Here is a 22,454-nt window from a genome sequence, read left to right on the forward strand (position 1 = left end):
CTGCAGTAAAATATTAATGTGTAGAGTATCAAATAATAAAATAAAGTGAAAAATATTGTAGCATGTCACCGTCTCTCTAGAAGCCCATTGGAAACGTGTAGTTCATTCACAATCAATCCATATAACGTTTATGTGCTCACGCTACCTAAATATAGCAACACACTGCAGGCAAGATAAACGCTGCTGTGGGTCTGCGAGGCTCAAACTGCTTAGAAATTCATTTTCAGAATCCGAGTGGGGAGAGTAGAAATTAACTCTTTGCTGATTTTTATTGCAGATTCTAAACTTCAAGTGCGGAACAATTTTAAAGGGAAACTACACAGTGGTACCCCAATTATGATTGACTTTTTTAGGAGTACATTTGTACGTAGTTTTACATATGCTGTATGCTTCAGTCACTGAGTGATATAATCTCTGATTATGTTTTACCAGCAGCAATTTAAATGCAATTATCTCTTGTTATATTGGAATAATTATTTTATAAGGTCCATGAATTGTATTGTCTTTTATATGACTATGCATGCATACATGTATTATATTTTAGGTGTTGACATGTGTTTTTTTCTGTTTGATTGCATGCATGTATGTTATATGTGTAAAATGTGAGTTTTACCTATATACTTAAAGTATAAAAAATCTTCCTGGACATGGGGATTTACATTTACTTTCCTTCCACATCATTGCCCATAGTCATAGATCCTTCTGAAAAGGATCAGGATACCCAGTAGAATTGCCCTCCACCACCTGCTGTTGCGTATGGTGCACTATTATCCAACTGCTTTGTTTTCCATGTAATATTTAAAGGGAATCTGACTGCAAGTTTTGCTATGTAATCTGAGTGCAGAAAGCCTGATTCCAGCAATGTATCACTTACTGCTTCTTGTTATATTTTGAATAGAATCCCAGTTTTCTCTGTTGTAAATGTAACAGCGGTCAGACTGCTGAGCTGTGTACAACCATGCCTACATCCTTGATTGGCAGCTTCCTGTGTACAAGCTGCCAATCAGAGGTGGGGGTGGGTTACACAGATTAGCCTGATGTGGGGGTGGGTTACACAGATTAGCCTGATGTGGGGGTGGGTTACACAGATTAGCCTGACTGTTCTACATGTGAGAAGTAGTCCTCTAGTGATAATCTTCTGCTGTTAAAACACTGATTGTTTTGCAACTACAGAACACAGTCTAAGGCTGTGTGCCCACAATGTGTAATTCCGCTGCAGAAACGCTTAAAAAACGCTTGGTAGAAGGTCTGCCATGTTCCCCAATGATAATCCGCCTGGGCTGTGCACATGCTGCGGAAATTTCCGCTGCGGATTATCATTGCGGAAAAAACGCAGCACTACCAATTATTTTGCGGAAGCGCTGTGTTTTCGCTGCAATTGACTTGCATTGGAACGCATGGATTCCGCATCACTGCATCTGTACATGCGGAATCCACACGTTTCAATGTGCGGATGGTACCTGGGTGTGGAGGAGAGGAGACTCTCCACCAGACCCGGGTACCATAGTACCTGTAAAAAAAAGAATAAAATAAAAAATAAATATTATATTTACCTTCTGATGGCCCCCGGTGTGCTTGTCTTGGCTTGCCGGCAGATCGCGGTGGACTGAAGGACCTGCCCTGACGTCATTTAGTCATCTGACGGGTCACGCGACCGCTGACGTTGGCAGGTCCTTTCAGTGTACCACGAGCTGCCGGCAAGCCGAGACGCATCGAATAAAGACTCCGGAGGCCATCAGAAGGTAAGTATAATATTTATTTTTTATTTTTAACATTCTTTCGGTCACACTGTATAAATCCATGCCAGTTGCATGGATTTATATAGTGTGACCAAGTTGACAAGCACTTTCCAAGTGATGCTAAAATTGCTTGGAAAGCGCTTGTCAAACCGCATGCAGAAATGCAAGTGAAGAACGCTTCACATCCGCTTGTCCCTGGCAGGAAAACGCATGTACAATCCACATGTACAATCCGCATGTGTTTTATCTGCCAGGGAGATGCAGAAATGCTCAGGAAAAAATCCGGAGCATTTCTACATCATGGGCACATAGCCTTATAAAAAAAAAACATCCCTGGAATCAGGCTCTCTGCCCCTACTTTATGCTGCTTACATATGCTGCTTAAATAGCAAAACCTACTTACAGATTCCCTTTAATAAGGACCCATATGAAGCAATCACACCTAGATTAAAACTTCTATACCACTCTTTGTTCATAGTTAGGCCTCATTCAGGCAAATCCTGTTTTCTCAGGTTGATGCCCTACCAAGAATGATGATCCTTTATACAGCCCAAAAAAATCATTGCACCCGAGGAACGAGCTCGTTTTGATCGGCAGCCTGTTTAGACTGCACGATTATTGAGGGTTCCTGGGATCCCTCGTTCATGATAATCTGGCAGTGTAAATGGATCTTCAGATGCCACAGTTTGTGATGAAAATAAAGATTTGTCCATTCTATGTAAATCTGCAAAGGCTTCTACAGAATAATCCTTTTGTGTGCGAGTTGCTCAGCCAAGGAAGATTAATTTTTGTTTCTTGCTCTTGCGAAACACGCTTGAAACAAAAGAGACGTTGTGTGTTAACCTATTCTAATAAAAGGAACTGCAGGCCCTGAGTTTTACAAACTGCCACCAGAATGGAGGAGGAACTGGCACAGTGTTTCACTAGAACACTGTGCAAACAAGAACAGGATATGTGGGTGTGCTGAGTGAATACTGGCATAGCAGCAAACAGTGCCATAGGAACACTATGTTGCTGGCTTTCCAGTGGTGAGCATGAGCTGTGCAGTCACAGTACAAGGACAAGGCAGCCTGATCAAACATATATTTTAGCAGTCACTGCAAAAATATCATATGATTAAATATGTGCTCCATAAATACGAAATACGTTTTCAGCAATCTAAAAACTTAGAATCTCAAAAAATATTTTATGGGCCTCAAGTTTTAATTATTTTCTCTTCTGTTCTCTTCTTTTTACTCTAATTTTATTTCTACTGCTCCCATTAGTAGTCCAATTTTTATTGTTTTTTTTTAATCTTTATCACATCTTGGTTTCAGATATAAAGGCCTGTTTATTTAGTGCTCGCAGGATTCTCTGGGGAGTGCCGCCCACGTAAAGACCATAAAAATAGCACTAAATAAAAAGCCCCCTATCTTTGGTACTATATAGCGGATTTAAAAAAAAAAAAAAAAAAAAAAGGAATACTTGGGAACGGCGGTAAAAAATAACCATTTTTAACTTGTAACAGTTCTTCTTTAACCACTTTTCTGTAATTATATTTTGAATTTTTATAGTGCATTCTCTCCACTTGCCTGTGTCTATATTTGGCTGTACATCTAATCTCCTATCTAAATAAAAACTCTGATTGTGCACTGATATAAAAAATATAGCGTGCTAATAAATGTAACAATGAGTAATCCCTGACCTCTACTATTATGACGATGACGTGTAGATGATTACCGAGTATATCAGCCAGATCAATTTGAATAGTAATTTCCTTGGTTTGCTGTCTATTGGCGCAACCTGTGCAGTCACATAGGGGTCCGCTATTATTAATCTGCAAAGGGCCCATACACTGGTCTTGCACAATGGCCGTCTTCTGTCTGTGTCCACCTTTGTGAGCAGGTATCATACCCCTGGGTCGAGTCCAATATACTTAGAGCGCCCCAGCTGGTAGCAGCTCTCTGAAGTCCACAGGTTTCACAGATGATGCAATTTGGTGACATCACCCAGGGCTGCAGAAGTCTGGACAGTCATGGAAACTGACTAATATAATGTATGGTACGCAGCAATCATCTACACACTATAGTCGCAAGAGTAGATGTTAATGGTTTCTCATTGCTACATTTATAAGCTCACTATATTTTACGTATATATCCACAGTGAGCGCTTATAATTGGATAGCAGATTAGGGTCATTTGCTAATACTATACATGTTGCTGTAGACATAAGCAAGTAGGTATATGCTATTATATAATATTCTTTTACTCCTTTTTTTAAGTATGCAAACACGTACACCTAGCCCTGCTGCTGTGGCAATGTATGGTGGTAGTGCTGGTGTTAATTAATATAGAGTATGTATGTAAGTCGTCAGATACTGCAGAGGGGGTTGCCAATCATACACATGCCATATTCTCCACCCTTTTAGGTTTACCCAAGCCTGTTTTACTGCTATAGTAGGTAGGTTGGCAATACCCACTCTGAGAGAAGAGGATAAGCCATAAATGTCCTCTCAAAGGAATTGGCTGTAACAAGTCACTTTAGCAACCCCATTGAAATGCTGAAAGTGAGACCGACCTTCTTGTCCATCTCATAAATGTTCTTTTTGGTGAATGGCCACAAGTTCCCACAAGCATACTTGTAGAAAGCCTTTCCAGAAGAGTGGAGACATTTGTGGCCTCCAACAGAGGTCCAACTCTTTATGAATGACAATGATTTTGGATTGGAATTACCAACAAACTCCTAAGGGGCATTTATACTGCATGACAATAGTGAACGAGCTTTGTTAAACCGTTTGTTTCATGATTATCTTGGCTTATAAACAGTCTGCCAATGAATGAGCAAAACTCACAATAGAAGCCTATGCGCACTAAGTGATCTAGTATTGGTGTGCCTGTTTAATCAAGCATTTAAATGGCTGCCGATCGGTAAAAGTGTATCGATAGGCAGTCGCACTGTGCTGCCAGTTAGTCCATGTAAATGGACCTTTACACAATATGAACTTGCATTGAGTTGCCCAATATATGTAATTTGCTTATTTGCATACACTTTCATCTTAAGGCTGTGTGCGGCAAAAACGCTGCAGAAACGCTTAAAACGCTTGGTAGAAGGTCTGCCATGTGCCCCAATGATAATCCGCATGTGCTGTGCACATGCTGCGGAAATTTCCGCTGCGGATTATCATTGTGGAAAAAAACGCAGCACTACCAATTATTTTGCGGAAGTGCTGCGTTTTCGCCGCCATTGACTTGCATTAGAACGCATGGATTACGCATCACTAGATAAACACATGCGGAATCCATGCGTTCAATGGGCGGATGGTACCCGGGTTTGGAGAAGAGGAGACTCTCCTCCGGACCAGGGTACCATAGTACCTGTAAAAAAAAGAATAAAATAAAAAATAAAGATTATATTTACCTTCTGGTGGCCCCCGGTCTCCTTGTCTGTGCTTAGTAGTGAAAAATTGTTGTGCGCTGTTTGTATTCCGTGTCAACTGTAAAAAGTAATATGAAATGTGATTTTTCCATTGGAAAAAAAATAATATATGTTTAATAATATGTAAAGAGATGGAACCTTCCTGTAAACAAGATAAAATGGATCAAGTAAGTGCAGAGGACTTAGTAACATAGGAAATTTCAGTCCCACCTTCAACCATGAGTATCAGATGATAAGTGGGTGATCTCCGACTGAAGGTGTCAGTACAATGGAGAGAGGGTGAAGACATGTAGATTGGGGGTGGGGGTGTTTATAAAAACAAACAAACTGAAAAATACAGTGATGTGACAATACAGACATAGAAATTATTAGAAAAAATAGTCCAAAAAACAACGTAAGGTCAGAAGCATGCCTGTCCATCCTTATACAGAAGTAGATATGCTTGATGTCTCCCGATATGTGCCTGAGCCCATCCTATAACCGAACCAATATTGTTCAGCTTATGTCCTAGTCCTCTAAGAGCTTATTCTCAGGGCATTAAACAATGCTTTATAGCTGTGCGTCCTTATCATTGCCGAGACCTTCTACTGTCAGGCCGATGTTGTACATGAATCTGCAAGCTGAAGCAGCGGCTTATCTTTAGCTCTGACTTCACCTTCTGATACGGCGTGTTTCCCATGGGACAGGGGCATAAAATGAATCTGACAAAAACGTCAGTAATAGCTTGTGTTGCTTTTGAAGGGTTAACAATCAGTTTCTAGGCCCCATTTTGTATGTGTTGTGCTTGACAAAGGGCAGATCGCTTTGTGCTGTACTTGACAATGGGTGATATATTTCTGATATGAGTAATGCATTTTATATACACTGCTCAAAAAAAATAAAGGGAACACTTAAACAACAGAATATACAGTAACTCCAAGTAAATCAGACTTCTGTGAAATCAAGCTGTCCACTTAGGAAGCAACATTGATTTACAATCAATTTCACATGCTGCTGTGCAAATGGAATAGACAATAGATGGAAATTATTGGCAATTATCAAGACACCCTCAATAAAGGAGTGGTTCTGTAGGTGGGGACCACAGACCACATCTCAGTACCAATGCTTTCTGGCTGATGTTTTGGTCACTTTTGAATGTTGGTTGTGCTTTCACACTCGTGGTAGCATGAGACGGACTCTACAACCCACAGAAGTTGCTCAGGTAGTGCAGCTCATCCAGGATGGCACATCAATGCGAGCTGTGGCAAGAAGGTTTGCTGTGTCTGTCAGTGTAGTGTCCAGAGGCTGGAGGTGCTACCAGGAGACAGGCCAGTACACCAGGAGACGTGGAGGGGGGGCCGTAGGAGGGCAACAACCCAGCAGCAGGACCGCTATCTCCGCCTTTGTGCAAGGAGGAACAGGAGGAGCACTGCCAGAACCCTGCAAAATGACCTCCAGCAGGCCACAAATGTGCATGTGTTTGCACAAACTGTTAGAAACCGACTCCATGAGGGTGGTATGAGGGCTCGACGTCCACAGATGGGGGTTGTGCTCACAGCCCAACACCGCGCAGGACGCTTGGCATTTGCCACAGAACACCAGGATTGGCAAAGTCGCCACTGGTGCCCTGTGCTCTTCACAGATGAAAGCAGGTTCACACTGAGCACATGTGACAGACATGACAGAGTCTGGAGACGTCATGGAGAGCGATCTGCTGCCTGCAACATCCTTCAGCATGACCGGTTTGGCAGTGGGTCAGTGATGGTGTGGGGTGGCATTTCTTTGGAGGGCCGCACAGCCCTCCATGTGCTCGCCAGAGGTAGCCTGACTGCCATTGGGTGCCGAGATGAGATCCTCAGACCCCTTGTGAGACCATATGCTTGTGCTGTTGGCCCTGGGTTCCTCCTAATGCAGGACAATGCCAGACCTCATGTGGCTGGAGTGTGTCAGCAGTTTCTGCAAGATAAACGCATTGAAGCTATGGACTAGCCCACCCGTTCCCCAGACCTGAATCCGATTGAGCACATCTGGGACATCATGTCTCGCTCCATCCACCAACGTCATGTTGCACCACAGACTGTCCAGGAGTTGGTGGATGCTTTAGTCCAGGTCTGGGAGGAGATCCCACAGGAGACCATTTGCAACCTCATCAGGAGCATGCCCAGGCGTTGTAGGGAGGTCATACAGGCATGTGGAGGCCACACACAATACTGAGCCTCATTTTGACTTGTTTTAAGGACATTACATCAAAGTTGGATCAGCCTCTAGTGTGTTTTTCCACTTTAATTTTGGGGGTGACTCCAAATCCAGGCCTCCATTGGTTAATAAATTTGATTTCCATTGATGATTTTTGTGTGATTTTATGGTCAGCACATTCAACTTTGTACAGAACAAAGTATTCAATGAGAATATTTCATTCATTCAGATCTAGAATGTGTTATTTGAGTGTTCCCTTTATTTTTTTGAGCAGTGTATATTATATTACTACATAATGTACAGATGGTAACGCAATAGGGGAGAAGGTCACATGTATAACATTAGTGTATGTCAAGTTCATGTAGAAATCACATATTAAAAAATCCCCCTGATCTAAAAATGTCCTGATCCCTAGTGTCTTTTTAGTACCGATATTGTGTAGACAGGAAAGTTCAAAAAGGGCAAAATAGTAATGGAACCAGGAAAAAAGTGGCAGTCTCTGTGTGTCTTTCACAATGGTTTCATTGGTCCATATCCTTACTCTGCAATGTGTGCTTCTACATATTGTTTTTGTAAACCCAGTGCTGATGCTGCTTATTTACATTCATACAAATGCCATTGTCCAGAAACAGCCCTTGCTCTTGGTTTTGTCCTTCTTGGCTGTTGCCGTCATAGACGTGTGGTCCCCAACTAGTGGTTTGCAACCCCCATTTGTGAGTTACACCTAACTTATTACCATATTCGCTGGTTACTATACAGCATCCACATTGATAATATTGCAGATGTGTTGTGAACCCTGAATGGTACCAGTTTGCATAGTGTAATAACAATGAGTCAGATTTACTGATGACAAAATATCATGATGTTTCATTTCGCCAAGTTTACCATTTTTCACCCCCATTTTTTAATTAAATACGTTGACAAATCAATTAGAGTGGATGCTTATGGGAACAATGGGAGTAATACTTTTTTTACTCATGGTGTTCATTCAACTTTACTGAAAATCACTTTTCTGTATTGGGTAGAGATTACATAACTTATCTAATGTTCTTTTAAAGGGAATCTGTCAGCAGGTTTTTACTATGTAATTTGAAGACAGCAGAAGATGGACACTGAGACACAGATTTCAGGGATGAGTCACTTGTCAAAGTGCATGCTGCTGCTTACTAACTGTGAAGGATTCATCACTAAGAGCTTAGCCTCTTCCTGTCACAGGCAGCTCACTGTCTATGGACTTTGTACATGTAGATCCTGGTGTAGGCGGGGTTAGCTTTCTCCGCTCTGCTTCATTCTAAATATAAAAACTCTGTAAGAACGGCTGCGCCCAGTAAACTAAGCAATACATTGTTGGATTCAGCTTCTTTTTGCCTACATTATATTGCTCTCAGATGAATTAGCAAAATCCTGCTGTCAGATTCCCTTTAAGTGGGGTTCAAACAGGATCGTTAATACAAAATTTGATTTTTCCATTTATAAATTACCCTTTATTAATATGCATCATTTAATATTTTTATTTATATTACCTATAAATTGTTTTCAATTACAAGCACAAAGTTTTTCACTTACTCTTTTACATTTGCAATAAAATATTAGCATAAGTAACGCTTTTTCTCTCAACATGTTTATGTTGTGGACTGGGAATTGGTCCAGATAACTTCTCTGTTAAAAGCATTTTCGAATTCTCAAGTATGTGATTCTTTTTGTGTACTTCACCAAAAATAGTTGGGTTCCTACCACCCATTGATCATTGATAATGGATCTGAAGCTGTGACACACTGTTGAACCCGGCGACTTTGGGGGAAATACTTCAAGAAGTTGTCTGTGATACGATGTATTGCTATTGAATAAAAGACTTTAATATAGAATGGGAAAAGAAGAAAGAATGCATACAAGAGGACAGGCAGAGGTTAAGACACCAAGGTAATTACCGTGTAAAAAGCATCCCAAAGCTCTTCTCAAGACTGAAGGTTGAATGTTAGGCCACATTCACACGTTCAGTATTTGGTCAGTATTTTACATCAGTATTTGTAAGCCAAAACCAGGAGTGGAGGTAAAATGCAGAAATGGTGCATGCGTCTCTATAACACCTTTCCTCTGATGGTTCCACTCCTGATTTCGGCTTACAAATACTGATGTGATATAGTGACCAAATACTGAATGTGTGAACGTGGCCTTAGCTTGAGAATCCTGAAACTTGAAAGCTTTTCATTAAAGATTAACTGTTGTTTTAATTTTTTCTTTTCACAAATTAATAGTACACGTGAAAATAAGAAACTTTGTAATACATCTCATTAGAGAATTATGCTTCTTTCTCCTTTTAGACTGATCATTCATTCTCAAAATTCTGATTGATTGAAATTTCTGAATTTTTTTACACCACTTAAATAAAAAAAAAACTATACATGTTTGGTATCTGCATACTCATATTGACCTGGGGAATCATATTGCCAGGTTAGTTTTACCGTATATTGAACATGGTAAATAAAAAGCCCAAAAAATCATTGTGGAATTGCAGTTCTTTTTGCAATTTCACTGCTCTTGGATTTTTTCCCAGTACACTATGTGGCAGAATGAATGGTGTCATTCAAAAGTACAACTCGTTCCGCAAAAAACAAGCCCTCATATGATTACAGTGGGTGCGGAAAGTATTTAGACCCCTTTAAATTTTTCACTCTTTGTTTCATTGCAGCCATTTGGTAAATTCTAAAAAGTTTTTTTTTCTCATTAAAGTACACTCTGCACCCCATCTTGAATGAGAAGAAACAAATGTAGAATTTTTTTTGCAAATTTGTTAAAAAAGAAAAACTAAAATATCACATGGTCATAAGTATTCAGACCCCTTTCTCAGACACTCTAATTTAAGTCACATGCTGTCCATTTCCTTGTGATCGTCCTTGAGATGGTTCTACTCCTTCATTGGAGTCCAGCTGTGTTTAATTACACTGATAGGACTTGATTTGGAAAGGCACACACCTGTCTATATAAGACCTCACAGCTCACAGTGCATGTCAGACCAGATGAGAATCATGAGCTCAAAGGAACTGCCCAATGAGCTCAGAGACAGAATTGTGGCAAGGCACAGATCTGGCCAAGGTTACAAAAGAATTTCTGCATTACTCAAGGTTTCTAAGGGCACAGTGGTCTCCATAATCCTTAAATGGAAGAAGTTTTGGACCACCAGAAGTCGTCCTAGACCTGGCAGTCCAGCCAAACTGAGCCATCATGGGAAAAGAGCCTTGGTGAGAGACAGGGCCGGCGTCAGCACCCGGCGCACCCGGGCAAATGCCGGGGCCCTGAGCAGGCAGAGGGGGCCACTGGTGGTCGCGCACCCCGCTGGGCTATGGGCGGAGGAGAGCGGTGTCAGCGCCCGCCCTTCTCCGCCGCTTGCTCAGGGCCCCGGCAGCTGGATACTTACCTCTCCCCGTGCCTCCGCAGATCAGCTGTCTTCCTGCTCTGCGCTCCCTGTGACATCCCAGGTCAGAGGGCGCGGTGACGTCTTTACACCGCGCCCTCCCCTGAGCCGTCACAGGGAGCGCTGAGCTGGAAGACGCCGACAACGCTGGAGTTCGGACCCGAGCAGCGGGCCGCGGGAAGCGGGCAGCAGGTAGCAGGTGAGGAGGAGGGAGGTGAGTATTTGATTTTTTTTTTTTATTGTATGGAGGCATGGGGCAGTATAAAGAGAAGGGGGGGGGCATCCTGCATGGGGCATTATAAAGAGAGGGGGGGGACATCCTGCATGGGGCATTATAAAGAGGGGGGGTGACATCCTGCATGGGGCATTATAAAGAGAGGGGGGGGCATCCTGCATGGGGCATTATAAAGAGAGGGGGGGACATCCTGCATGGGGCATTATAAAGAGAGGGGGTGACATCCTGCATGGGGCATTATAAAGAGAGGGGGGGGGCATCCTGCATGGGGCATTATAAAGAGAGGGGGGGACATCCTGCATGGGGCATTATAAGGTGGGGAACAGCCTGCATGGGGCATTATAAAGGGGGGGGGGCAGCCTGCATGGAGCATTATGTGGGGGGTAACAGCCTGCATGGAGCATTAAAAGTGGGGGGCCTGTATGGGGCATTATGTGGGGGGTAACAGCCTGCATGGAGCATTATAAGGGGGGGACAGCCTGTATGGGGCATTATGTGGGGGGTAACAGCCTGCATGCAGCATTATATGGGGGCCAGTATCCTGTATGGAGCGTTATAAGGGGACCGGTATCCTGTATGGAGCGTTATATGGGGGCCAGTATCCTGTATGGAGTTTTATAAGGGGACCAGTATCCTGTATGGAGCGTTATTTGGGGGCCAGTATCCTGTATGGAGCTTTATAAGGGGACCAGTATCCTGTATGGAGCGTTATATGGGGGCCAGTATTCCGTATGGAGCCTTATATGGGGGCCAGTATTCCTTATGGAGCCTTATATGGGGGCCAGTATTCTGTATGGAGCCTTATATGGGGGCCAGTATTCTGTATGGAGCCTTATATGGGGGCCAGTATTCCGTATGGAGCCTTATATGGGGGTCAGTATTCCGCATGGAGCCTTATATGGGGGCCAGTATTCCGTATGGGGCCTTACATGGGGGCCAGTATTCCTTATGGGGCCTTATATGGGGGCCAGTATTCCTTATGGGGCCTTATATGGGGGCCAGTATTCCGTATGGGGCCTTATATGGGGGCCAGTATCCCGTATTAAGCGTTATATGGGGGCAAGTATTCTGTATGGAGCCTTATATGGGGGCCAGTATTCTGTGTGGAGCGATTCACCAGTTTCTGAGCTATTGTGGAATTTACAATAGATATCACTCATGTAATGTAAGAAGTGAAATCTTTGCATTGTACTATATATATATATATATATATATATATATATATATATATATATTTCTCCGACGTATCTCTGCATCATGAATCGTGGTGTGTGTTAAAGGGGCCCACTGAGACTCTTTCGCCCGGGGCCCATAAAAACCTGGAGCCGGCCCTGGTGAGAGAGGTAAAGAAGAACCCCAAGATCACTGTTGCTGAGCTCCAGAGCTGCAGTAGGGAGATGGGAGAAAAGTCCACAAAGTCAACTATCACTGCAACCCTCCACCAGTCGGGCCTTTATGGCAGAGTGGCCATACGGAAGCCTCTCCTCAGTGCAAGACATATGAAAGCCCGCATAGTGTTTGCTCAAAAACACATGAAGAACTCCAAGACTATTAGAAATATGATTCTCTGGTCTGATGAGACGAAGATAGAACTTTTTGGTGATAATTCTAAGCGCTATGTGTGGAGAAAACCAGGCACTGCTCATCACCTGCCCAATACAATCCCAACAGTGAAACATGGTGGTGGCAGCATCATGCTATAAGGGTGTTTTTCAGCTGCAAGGACAGGACGATTGGTTGCAATTGAAGGAAACATGAATGCGGCCAAGTACAGAGATATCCTGGATGAAAACGTCTTCCAGAGTGCTCTGGACCTCAGACTTGGCCGGAGGTTCACCTTCCAACAAGACAATGACCCCAAGCACACAGCTAAAATAACAAAGGAGTGGCTTCAGAACAACTCTGTGACCATTTTTGACTGGCCCACCCAGAGTCCTGACCTAAACCCAATTGAGCATCTCTGGAGAGACCTGAAAATGGCTGTCCACCAACGTTCCCCATCCAACCTGACGGAACTGCAGATGATCCCCAAATCCAAGTGTGAAAAACTTGTTGCATCATACCCAAGAAGACTCATGGCTGTACTAGCTCAAAAGGGTGCTTCTACTCAATACTGAGCAAAGGGTCTGTATACTTATGACCATGTGATATTTCAGTTTTTCTTTTTTAATAAATTTGCAAAAATTTCTACATTTTTGTTTTTTTCAGTCAAGATGGGGTGCAGAGTGTACTTTAATAAGAAAAAAAATGAACTTTTTAGAATTTACCAAATGGCTGCAATGAAACAAAGAGTGAAAAAATTTAAAGGGGTCTGAATACTTTCTGTACCCACTGTATATGGCTGGAAAAATAAAAAAGTTATGGCTCTGGGAGGAAAAGAAGGAAAAAACAAAAACGAAAAGGGGAAAATAGCCTAGCGGTGAAGGGGTCGAATAATCCAAGTTTTTAAATAATCCAAGCTATGGGGCTAGCTATATTTTTAGAAATGCTATAAATTCAGAGCACTAAACAACGATAGACATGAAAAGAATGTCTCAGTACTAGTATGTGAGGGTGAATTTAGCTAGTGAATGTTGAGGTAAGGGTTTAGTTTGTATTGTTCCTCCATTTCATTCAAGTCTTTGTTCATGGTGACACATGAGCCAAGCATGTCAGCATTGCATTGTAGCATTATGGCTTTATACAAGCAGTATAAGTTTATGACATAGCTGTAATAAAGAATCAATGTATGCGATTCCTGAAATCTCTTTTTCTACAAGTTTATGTGAGATGCCAAGGTCTTGCCCTGTGACTGTTTTGCAGTCATATGGATTGGTGAGCTAGCAAATTCCTTACTTTTTGCTGATGTGTCCAGGGTGCTAAGATTTTCAGTTGCTGGTATATTTTTACAGCTTCTTTCCTCCTTCCATCCTGCTATTTACCTTTCATGTTCTTTCATCTTTTCTATAGACTGTTTTCTTTACCCTTTTAGAAGTAGTTTTCCTTGCTGTAGAGTTTAGTGTACATTCCCTCAAAGTTGCTATCTCTAAGACTTTGTTCAAGGGGTAACGGTTCTCCTTGCAGAGAGTGACATATTAAGCATGTCAAGGTGAGGAGACTTTTATGCCACAATACTCCTCTGGGAAATATGCAAATTGTCTATTCAGAGAGGAAGAGAACTAGAACTCTAGTGCCACACATAGGAAGCAGCAATCCTAAAAGTCAATATCAACCCTTTCACGAGCCTTGTCACATGATTTAGGATAATAGCCTAAATCAAAATCTCAATTTGCAGACACTTTGTTTTGGGGTACTACCCCTCGGCAGTGCAAAGTGTGAGATATGGTTTGGCTGGGTCAGCGGCGTCTGACCGGTATCCAAGGGGTAACGAGGGGCAGTTCTGCGAAACACAGTGTCTGCAAATTGAGATTTTGGTTTTGGCTATTATCTTAAGTCATGTGACAAGGCTCGTTAAAGGGACGATATTGATTTTTAGCATTGCTACTTCATAAAGGTGGCACTAGAGTTCTAGTTCTCTTCCTCTCTGAAGAGACAAAAGAGACAATTTGCATAAGACTTTGTTCACATGTCGTTCTCACATTCAGTTTGTCTGTTCCATTTTAGGAACAGACAGAATAAGTGATCCCTTGCCAGCTAGTGCAGGATGTTGTTGCCAGGAGCGGTGACCATGAGAGTTGTTGTGATGAGCTCTGTGAATGTGTACTGAGAGGCGTAGGAAGTGACAGAGACTATGCAAGAACGAATGAGGTGTGGTTAAAGGGGTTATCCAGGACTATTTAATTTTTATTAGTATGGGCTTAAGAACCAACAGGCAGGTCTTTGCTTCCACTGACATCACGCCAACAGAGCAGTGGCTTCTCTTCTATTCTGCTATGTGGACAGAGTGTGACTGCCGACATCATACTGATAGACAGCTGGCTCCTCGCTGCATAACTGTGGGGAGCTGGCTGTCCATCAGCATGACATCGGCAGTCAAGCCCAATTGACAGAGCAACCCAGAAGAAAAAGAGCTGCTCTGTTGACGTGGAGCAGCTAAATCTCCTACAGGAGCAGTTGATGGATGCTCTGAGCAGGCGCTTGGCAGAACAGGCAGGTAGCTGCCTCCGTTAGGAACTACCTTCATGTTTAGTATTTAAGCCCATAGTAAAAGAAAAAAAGTAGTGCTGAACAACTTCTTTAAGGACAGTTGTTTCCTGTGAGACTGAAGAAACTATTAACTTTGTTGCCTCATGTAAAACTATGTACCACCAGGCTTCTTGTTTCTTAGTGAGTAAAGTTGTTGAACGAACAGCTGTGTACTCTTGTGTACTTCCGCCAGTCCTAAGGAGTCAACCACTCATCTACCAGGTGCCACTACATCCTAATATTTCAACATGACCTATCACTCTATATTTCTTCATAAAGGGCTTCTGTCGCACATCAACATCCAAACAAATCAACCCCATTACAGTCTTATAACCAAACAGTTAATGGAAACTTTACATCTAATCCCAGTATTAAGATGTACAAACATAATATTTAGCATTTAATGGTCAATTTAAAAATGTGCGCACCACCCCTAAAAGACAAGGAAAGACAAGGGGTGAAGCAGAATTTGCAGGAACAATTGTTTGTTTCTGAACTTCATCCTAATTACCGTAATATTCTGGCTAATGGAATAAATAATGGCTAAAATGCTAAAAGGCTAATTGTTTTGTAATGCAAAATGTGGATTAATACCGAAATTCAGAAAATCAGGAAAGGTACAGTAGTTGTAGTTTAATACATCAGATGCAGCCTTTATATGTGGTACATTATTGTTCAAGGCCACATAGCTGCTATATTTAGAGCTTTATCTGCGTCTGCATCGACGTAAGATTTTCATGCAAAGCCTCGAGAAAATATTGCTTGTTTTTGTCTTTGTTATATTTAGGTTTAAAAAGAGCGGAGGGTCCTTCCGACAATGTATGGAGTTTGGATGGGCTCCGGGGTCATATTGCGTAACTATAGCAATAATTGCTGTGTATACATTTTCCGCCTTAGTGGCTAGGCTATCCAGTGATTCCATGATGATGCTAGATGAATATCTATTATGGAATAGAATGAAGTGCGTATGATGTAGCTATGAGTCAGACATGAAATGTGTTCAATTTAACATTTTTAACAAAGGTGAATGGTACAAAAATTAGTTTGATCTGTTTTCTGGTAAATTTCTGCGTTATATGATGACCAAGGTTAGCGACCTAATTATCTCTCCAGTGGAGCTCTACCTTTTTCTGGACACTTCTTTTGATCAGTGTAAAAATCATTATTATTAAAGCATGTTACTCACCCACGGAGGATTCGGATTCCATATCCTGCAACCTCCACTCTGCAGTGCAAAAGGCAACAATATTTCTCCCCACCTTATTATTTTGGCATTAAATAAATACTCCCATTAAAGTTTAATGTGTTAATATACTCACCGAACAGAACTTTCCCTTGCTTCCAGTGCTGCTCCGGTCTTCCTCTGAGTCACATGATGGCGATTCTAACCAGCTGGATCACATCGGGCTCTATGTGAACCAGATGTCGCTTTTACATTTTAAGTTTATGAAGTCCCATTCTGTTCATTGTAAACCAGCAAGTTGGAATAGCCAATACATATACATTTACACAGGTTTAGTACATAAAAAGTTTGTGGGAGAGGGCTTGGCTCATTTCTTAGACTGACCTTCCAGAGTGCACATTTTCAGTGCATTTAGCCCCATTAGGATGATGCCATGTTGGGCCTTAAGAAAGCAGATTTTTTTACATTCTTTCTTTCTCTTTTCTCATCTTTCACTCTTTCTCTTCCCCCCTCACCCTTTCTCCCCCCCTCATTCTGTATTTCTTCTGGTCTTTCTCTCTTTTGTCTTGTTCTCTCTCCCTCACTCTCTCTCCCCCCTTTCTCTCTCTCTCCTCCCTCTTTCTCTCCACCACTCTCCCTCTCTCTATCTCTCTTTGTCTTTTTCTCTCTCTCGTCTTGTTCCCACTCTCTCCCCTTCTCTTTTCTCTCTCTCCCTCTCTTTTTTCCCTCTTTCTTTCACCCACTCTCCACTTCTCTCACCCACTCTCTCTCTCCTCCTCTCTCTTTTCTCGACTTGTTCTTTCTCCCTCTCTCTCCCCTTCTCTTCTGTCTCTCACCCACTCTCTCTCTCCTCCTCTCTCTTTTCTCGTCTTGTTCTTTCTCCCTCTCTCTCCCCTTCTCTTCTGTCTCTCCCCCTCTCTCTTTCTCTCCCCCTCTTTCTCACTCTCTCCCCTCTCTCTTTCTCTTTTCTGGTCTTTCTCTCCCCTCTACCGCTTTGATATATATGTACAGTAGTGTGAAAAAGTATTTGCCCCCTTCCTTATTTCTTATTCTTTTTCATGTTTGTCACACTTAAATGTTTCAGATCACAAAACAAATTGAAATATTAGACAAAGATAACACAAGTAAATAAAAAATGCAGTTTTTAAATGAGGGTCTTTATTATTAAGGGAGAAAGAAACCCAAACCTACAGGGCCCTGTGTGCAGTCTATAGGACTAATCATGGACTCTTATGAAGTGGCTTAACTCAAAGGAGAGCCAAAATGGCAGCATCTGTTAGTAACAGATGTCTATGTAACATAGCTGACATCTACTAACTACATATGGCACGGGCTCAGCTCCTGAGCCTGCTCCAAATATTATGACCCTCTCCATGTAACATTTCAAAGTCGAGATTTTTGGCGAGAATCTCAGGTGGGGGTAGATATCTCAGACCACCAATGGGTACTCGATGGATTTGAGATACTCATCTTGCCTCATGGCAGTAGGGGTCCTAATGAGAGAAGTTAGAATTCATGATGCACTTCTCATAGTGGATGAGATAGCATAAGACAACTAGACTATTTCTTACACACACACAAATTGATGAAAGAAAATTACTGAATTGTAAAGCGCTGTGGAATATGTTGGCGCTATATAAATAAACAGATTATTATTATTATTACAGTATACAGATGGAATGGGTGGAATGTCTGAATGAAATGTAATCTTTTTTGATTTTATCATAGCTACTAATTGATGGAAAATGTCCATCATAATTTTCTCCCTAGTAGGTTCAAAATGCTGCAGTAAGTGTGTTATGTAACACCCACTCCGCATTTATAATCAGAAAGAATGCACTTGCAAACAATTTACTTCCCTAATGAGGTCTTTAGTGACAATGAATCAGTTTTGAAAAAGCAACAAAAATGCAAGGCAGGCGGAATATGTTGAGACCTGAAGTCATGATGCTGACATTTGCTTGTTATTCCTTATTTTTAGCATCTTGCAAGTTTTTCTTATGAGGAACTCCCGATTTTCTTTTTTTATAACTTGATCAATTAGTCTATAATTGTTATGTAATTTTTTGTTTGTTTTTTTCCTGCATTCTCAATTCAGCTATATGACTACCTTATTCCTAATATTTACACACTTGACAAAATGGAAATCATTTACAGTGAAGCCTCTTAAAAGAAAAAACAAACCATATACCATATATTATGGCTAATGGCAAAGTTGGTGGTTATCTTTATTTATTTCACTTTATTACCATAATTAAAGGTGTAGTTCACTATTGGACAACCCTTTATTACTGGGCCCAGGAAGGTGAGAAAAAAAAAAAGAATACTTGCCTCTTAGTTTGGCACCACTCCCCCGTAATCAGTGCTGCATTTTTCGTTGGTGTGCTCGGATCAATGTCCTGCTGGGCATTACTTGAGGAAATGCTTCTTTCCATGAATACAATTTTCTCCTAGCTATTGAGTCTGCTTTATTCTTTGATCTGTCCTATTAGCCAAATGGCACAATATATTATGGCGCCATTTTTGGTTAATAGGAGTACACACTTGTATCCAGAAAATAAAGGGACGCCTTTTATTCCATCAAATACATTACATTAAGGAGTCAATTTACTTTTCTAGATGATCATTGGTGTGCTGGGTTTTTTTTTGCATTAGTTTGTCTACTGGGCTGCTATGTAGGAGACTCACTCTATGTGCTATGTGTGAACTAAGGCTCGACAGAATATCCTATGAGGTGCTGCTGTTAACTCAGTATTCAGGGGGTTCAATCTATGTCTAAACCTTCATTTTGAGGAAGTCAGTAGACTTAAGTGGTTTACAATATGAATTATAAGTCTTGTTAAAGGGGTTTTCCACTATCAGCAAAGTGGACCCAAAATACTCTATAATACCTAAAATTACAAATAATTCAGATAATCGCCCTCTTTGGGTCCAGTGCTGGCTGCTTGGGTCTCAGTGTTTTGCCTGCAGCAGTGCCGTCACGTCAACAGCACCACTGTAGCCAATTACTGAGCTCAGCAGCTCGTGCCGCCTAGCTATTTCCTTGAGAAGGCTTTATTGAACATTTTACGTACTGTACATTTTTTTTTTACATAATTTATAGGAATATTTTAAAGATATTCTGGTATTATGACCTTGACATTCAACCATTTCTGCATTAAGTGCTGTCCTTGTGGTTGAAACTTCCAAGCGTTTGGGCCTTGATTGGATGCAGTGACTCACGATCGTCATGTCATTGATTGGATAATGTGACTCATGAGTGTCACGTCACTGGTGGAGCCATAAGGGAACTTTAGGTTAATATAAGTCATTTCTCTAAAGCTTAGTTAAAAATCCCAGAAAGCCACGACTGCATGTCAGAAATAATTTGTTCTACCTAATATTTTAAAAATGCCATTGAATTTATGTTACCTATGACAAGTTAATATTGAGATATCTTCAGTCTCGTTCTTGTGGTTTCCAGAAATGATGACTAGTTTAAACTTTATTTATTCTGGAGGATTTTTCCTTGGTTCTTGTGGGAGTATGAATTCCAGTATGTGGAATATATTGCTATTTGTGTTATTTTAATGAAGGTCTGTTAAACCTGCTTGCGTCCCTTTGTCTGGTAATGTATGCATGCCTGGAGGACACAAGTCACACCGCTCTAATGCCGATATGGGAAATGACTTCTGCTAATGTCACAGTCCTGCTGTAGTCGCTGGATGAAATTACAAAGACCAGCTAGGATACTTTATCTTTTTTGCTAAAAGCAAATGTTCAAGCAGTTCTTGAACTGAATACTATTTATGAATCCCAGGGGAAATAAAAAAGAAATAAGAAATAAATCTCAGAAGACCCTTTATTTAATAACATGGTTTCTTCTAAAAGTGTTACCTGGGAAGATGACACAACAGCTAGTGTTCCTGAAACAGTCATTCAGAGCCCCGTGTTCTGGAGATCCCTTGACACAGCCTTACGCTGTACTGAAATTTATAAAAAAAATAATAGTAATTTAGTTAGATTTACTACGTTTCTTTTAGTGTTTGGCTTCTTGGTTTGTGACCTGCATAATACAATCTGCTTTATAGCCATATTTATAGAGTGAATTTTTTTTATCTTGAACCAGAGGTCAAAGAAAATATAAAATGGCAAGTTTTAATAAGGAAATGTGTTGAAAACTGGGCCTATTTTTTTCCTTGTTGGCCCCCAAATATTTGTAATTGAATGCCACAAGAAGCCTATTTTGACTGGTTAAATGACTGGGGTTATAAGTCTTCTTTCTCTTTCAGACAAGCTCATTTTTACCATCTATACTCTGTGTCCAAATGGACTGCGCACAACAGAATATGGACCAGTTCAAATTATTGGGGTAGATCAAATGAATGTTGTTACATGTGAGGCGATGGTCCGGGTATGAAAAGTTACTGATCCATTTTTTGGATGAGTCTTGGACATTAAAGAGGTTGTCCACTACTTTTACATTGAGTCCCTATCCTTAGGATAGGTGACCAATGTCTGAGTGGCAGGGGTCCGACACTCGGCACCCCTACCGATCTGCTGTTATCAGTGGCGGCTGGAAGTACTCACTTGCCGAGCTACTCCGCCTACTTGTAGTGGCTGCCGCAGGGTACTGCATGCCCGCCTCCTAGTGATTTGAATAGGCAGCGGATGTGCAGTAATAAGCCCCAGCCACTACAAGTAGATGGAGTAGCTTGGCAAGTGAGTACTTCCAGCCGGCGGCCACCGACACCAATAGCAGCTGATCAGTGGGGGTGCCAGGTGTCAGACCCCGGCCGATCAGACATACATGATCTATCCAAAGGATAGATCATCAGTGTAAAAGTAGTGGACAACCTCTTTAAAGTTAATGGACTCGTGAAAAAAATGGATGCTAATAATAATAATCTCTTTATTTATATAGCAGCAACATATTCTGCAGTGCTTTACAATTCAGACACATTTTTGGCACTGTCCCCATTGGGGCTCACAATCTAAATTCCCTATCAGTATGTCTTTGGAGTGTGGGAGGAAACACGGGGAGAACATACCAACTCCTTTCTGACGTTGTCCTTGGTGGGGGGTTGAACCCAGGACCCCAGCGCTGCAAGGTTGCAGTGCTAACCACTGGGCCACCGTGATGCCCTATGCTGTATGGACACCATCGGTATGGCATCCAATTTTGCTGAATCTATTGTAATTATTATAAGACACTGTATTCGGTCTTGTAAAATCTTTTAATTGTTGATATATAGCAATGGATGTCATGCGAATGTCATAAAGATGTAAAAATAACTGAAGAAATGAAGAACTGCCCATTTTTTTCTGAATGAAAAACTGATAATTTTACATATGCTCGTCTGAACCTGCTCTTAATCTACACTTTATTGGAGTAATATGCACTATACAGAGGCACACATCTAATTTTTGGTGTAAGTCAATCTGATAAACTTAAGGAAACCATTCCCCTGTATGTTAACACAATCCAATTTTCATTGACATTTTTTAAAAAGTGTCAAGAGGCAAGAAAAGTTGCAGATTATTGTGCAAATATGATGTGCATTAGAATTTTCATATTTTTAATGGCACAAAAGTGGCACAGATCGTTTAATTTAATTTCCCCTTTAGTTTCTACCAAGGCTTCATGCTAAGGGTCTCCATTGTCTCCCGGAATGTCAGGTATCAAATTCTTTTTCCATCAGATCCCAATAAGTTTTTATTGATCCCTTTGACCTCTTGAGGTCAGCCAGATTTGTGTAATGATTCCAAAACAGCACGAATATCCCTACAAATTGTGTGATTTTTGCCTTAGGCCTCATCCAGACATCCGCTTTTGGCGTTCAAGCTCTAGCTCTCATAACCTATACTAGTGAATGGGGCTGTTCACATGTCCGTAATTTTCCACGGACCAAGCGGTTCATGCAGAATCGCAGAGACATGTCTGATATTGACGCAAGTGTTGGATCAAAATTGGCACTGCAAGTCTATGGTTCGGTAAAAAGTAAAAAACAAATAATTGAAAAGCACTTGGATGCCAAGTACGGTCTGATTGTCACGGTCTGTTACATAGGAAGAGGTGTAAAAACCTTTTTTTTCCACATACCAGAAAAACTGGTGAAAATCTGACCAAACTCTGATAAAAATAATTGATGAAACTCAGTTCGTTTTTCTCATACGTAAAAAAAAGCCATC

General features: G+C 41.3%; 1 protein-coding gene across 1 annotated transcript in view; it reads left to right on the forward strand.

Annotated features, from left to right (window-relative positions):
• PPM1E (protein phosphatase, Mg2+/Mn2+ dependent 1E) overlaps positions 1 to 22,454 on the forward strand; it is a 307,370-nt gene that overhangs the window by 140,467 nt on the left and 144,449 nt on the right. The window lies entirely within an intron of this gene.

This window comes from Phyllobates terribilis, unplaced genomic scaffold, assembly GCF_046119375.1.
Source record: "Phyllobates terribilis strain yellow unplaced genomic scaffold, ASM4611937v1 Scaffold_2__4_contigs__length_985480577, whole genome shotgun sequence".
NCBI lineage: Eukaryota > Metazoa > Chordata > Amphibia > Anura > Dendrobatidae > Phyllobates > Phyllobates terribilis.